The sequence below is a fragment of the Sinocyclocheilus rhinocerous genome, unplaced genomic scaffold (assembly GCF_001515625.1).
Source record: "Sinocyclocheilus rhinocerous isolate Xijiao unplaced genomic scaffold, SAMN03320098_v1.1 scaffold1043, whole genome shotgun sequence".
In the NCBI taxonomy this organism is placed as follows: Eukaryota; Metazoa; Chordata; class Actinopteri; order Cypriniformes; family Cyprinidae; genus Sinocyclocheilus; species Sinocyclocheilus rhinocerous.
Genome location: NW_015642610.1, coordinates 1611495 through 1615295, shown reverse-complemented (window position 1 = coordinate 1615295; position 3801 = coordinate 1611495).

The following is a 3801-nucleotide window of genomic DNA, read 5'->3' as shown; positions in this document are numbered from 1 at the left end:
CTTACTGACGCTGATGAAATTAAACCCTTAGGTAACGAAATTTGGTACCGAACGACGAGACGTTTTTCGATACTCGATGGTATCGAGGCAATTCGGTCGGTGCCTAAAAAGTATCGAACTCGATACCCAGCCCTATCTTTAACTGATAATAAATGCTGTAAAAATTGTTGTTATTTGTTCATTTATGATACCTCATGCATTAACTAATGTTATCTAGTTGAACCTTACTGAGAAGTGTCACAGTTCAGCTCTGGCTGTGTGAATGCTAATGTAATTGCTGGTGACATGTATGTATCACTTGGAATGAGGATAAATGTGTAATTGTGCAGAGAAGAACGAGAAAAGTTCAGAGTGAGACAGCAGTGTTCCTTTGTTCTCTTCCGTGATGATTGCCTATTATTCTAGAGAGTGATTATTCCATCCTGCTTGCGGTCCATGTGCTTTTCTGTTTTTTTTGTTGCCCAAGATGATGATAATGTTCACAGAAGAACCTTTAACATCCATGGAACCTTTCCATTCCACAAAAGGTTCAACCCAAAAATTATTATTTTATGGCATCCCTGTAATTTTAAGAGTGTATGGGACTGCAAAGGACTTGGTGGAGATTAAAGGATTGTCTTCGGTCCAGGAAAAACATCTGATAATGCTTTCCAAATCTCAAAAATAGAATGTGACTTTGATGCATCAGTTGAATTAGCAGCACCCTTTTTTTGCTCAAGAGAACTGAATATGCGCAGGACCGACCTGCTAGAGATTGCAATCAAACATATTCCCTTGGATAGGAGTGGATTAGTTCACTCTCCCTGTGGAGAGCAGCATGCACTTGAATTGGTCACTGCTGTGCATCCTTATACAGTGGATGTAATGGCCCAATAATCCAGGAAACATCAATAGACAGTAGAAACGACTCTACATCCGCTAGAGTAAGTCCATCCATTTTACCGTAGACTGTTTACTCTAAGGCTTTCATAGTTTTACCCATTTATTTTGATGTAGATTATGTAATTGTCCACACTACTTGGAATCAGACCACTGCAGATCATGTACATCCACCATCCTCCTGAAAACTCACTGTTGATATCAGCCATATGGTTAAATACGCCAAATCACCAACCCTTGGACACAATTAATGTATGATTCACAAGCATTGCTCCTGCAGGAGTGGACACACTACAAACTATTGCTTTCAACCGTAACACCAAAATCTCCGAAACATTTTATGATTTGAAAGCCAATCACATGGAATGTTTCATGTGCAGTCATAACCATATCCTTACGGCGGTTCCTAAGCTTCAGCAGAGGAGGATTTAAAATAGCTCCCACAGTATGTCTGAATGTGCTTGTGAGTTGGGATGCTCAACCCTCCCCTTAGCTTTTGGTTTCAGAGACAGAAATAACATGTGAACCAGTGCACTTTGCACTGTGACACCTACACAACCAAGCATACACTGTTTATCAGCAGTTGATCCTGTTTGATCCATATTGAGTTTGTGTAGGCCTTAAACGTACCATAAGGTCAACAATATGATGCTCATTTTTTGTCCAGATCTATCATTTATTAAAAAATACATTGAAATGCAAACTATAGCTACAATGACTTGAACGCACCTTTTCTGTGATGAGCATGTTTTTAATTTATAAATAAGATTATTTTTGTTCCATTGCACAATGTACATGAATTTAAAAAATGTAGAAAGCCTTGATAAACTAATGGAATTGAGTGGACCCCTGCAGACACTGTGACGTAACTAATTACTTTCAAAAGACAGTAACTAGTAATATATAATGTATTACATTTTGGAAGTAACTTGCCCAACTCTGGTCACAGTCAATAAGTCTCTGAAAATATCCGATAATTTGACCTTTTCATGCCAATCAATGTAACCATATCACTACAATTCCTCTGTTTTAAAATGTGATATGGTATTTTTAATGGGTAAAAATGCTTTTACCATGAAAAATACATTTAAAAGCCTATATGAATGTGAAAAGTAACTTTGAGTGTGAATTTATTTATTTATTTATTTTTAATAAAGCACATTTGTGATGCAACTACTGCATCCCAAAGTGCCGTACAAGTGCGTGGACACTATTGTCATTTACCCATCCCATAACCTCTTTAACATACAGCATTTCATTGGTGGTTAAAACTCTACACTAGCAGTCTAAACTTATCTATCAACCAGTAAGTACCAAAAAGTACCCAAAAAAATACCAAAAATACCATGGTCATTCCGTGTTATCATTTGGAATACTTTGGCGTATCATCAAAATACAAGGGTACATAAATATGGTAACCATTTAGTATCATCAAAGTACTATGTTTTATCTTTTGATATGATCTCTGTCCCGTGGTACCACCCCCATACATTTTTGCAAAGAAATTAGGTAGTGGTATTACAAAATATTGAGATCCGCAGTTGCATGCAGAATTATAATGCCTTTAAATGTTACTGTTCCTTATGAGACTGGGGCAGGGAATGGGGTCAGCGCAGCAGCTGTAATTAGAGTCTGGTCTCAAGTCAAGTCTGAGCCCTGCAGGGAATTTCAGTTACGGCTCACAGAGGCTGAAGGTATTAGCAGGATGCTACATTGATTGAAGAGCTCATGTAAAGCCTGACATGATATTTAAGCTCTGACCATGTCTGTGTTTTCTCCCTTTACCCCTATGCAATTTAATCTGCCCTTACTTTTGTATGGCACAGCTGAATATGGTCCTGTCACTCTGAATGACAGGGACTTGTCACTAAAGCCTTGTCCTTATCTGAACCACTATTGACCTTTAATAGGCAGTAGCACAGCCAGCAGTAAGGTCTCTATCCACTGAGTGCTTTTCACATTATCTTAAATATAACTTCACTTGACAGTATTTGATCAAATGCAGTTTCAGTTTAGTTTGGACTTTTCTTTGAGGACTTTTCTTTTTCACATTTTTGCCATTTTATTAATAGAAACAATAACAAAAGCAGAAACACTACTAGTTGAACTATATTTTTTTAGTAGTATGCTATTACATAGCTTCGTCATTTTCAAAATAGTGAAGCTTTTCCAGTTACATGCAGCGTTTTAGCAGTAGTAGTGTAGCATCATCACTTTACACACTTCATCACTGTTTTCAAACCGAAACGGTTTGTTTAAATGTTTCATATAAAGTAACAGATTGAAAAACGATTCACTGATTCATCCATCAAGTCTCAGTGCGACATTATTGGTTCATCATGACAGCATACGTGTGACTCTTGTACACCCTAATTTATTTATGTAAAACAAAGTACAAAAGTTATCAACATTTTTCAGGGAAGTTATTATACCCTGTGTGAGCAAAGTCAGTTTTAGTCCAGTGCGATAACATCAACAGGAAGAAGGAAATCTTCTCTGGGTCAAAATGACCACAGCACAACATGAGGATATATTTTAAATGACATTTAAGTATCTTAAAGTCCCCATGAAATCAAAATTAAAGTTTCTTGGGTGTTAGTATCAATATGTTAGTCTTAAGGTTATCTATAAGGCAGTGTGCTCCAAAACAGTGACAAAATTCGCATTTATAAGATATAAGCATTCAAAGCTTGCAGTTTGTCACTTCCGCCAAAACGGCTCTACGATTTTTTTGACATCACATCGTACTTCATCTTCTCATCAAATCTTCTGACCAATCAAATGCTCTCTAGAATCCGAAGCGCCCGCCCCCTACACTATAAAATAGACGCTGAAGCCGTGGCTGAAATCGGTCACTTGTCCTCAGAATTAGTATTTTCTGTACAGTGAATGGCACGTAGTGCACTATATAGGGGACAGGGA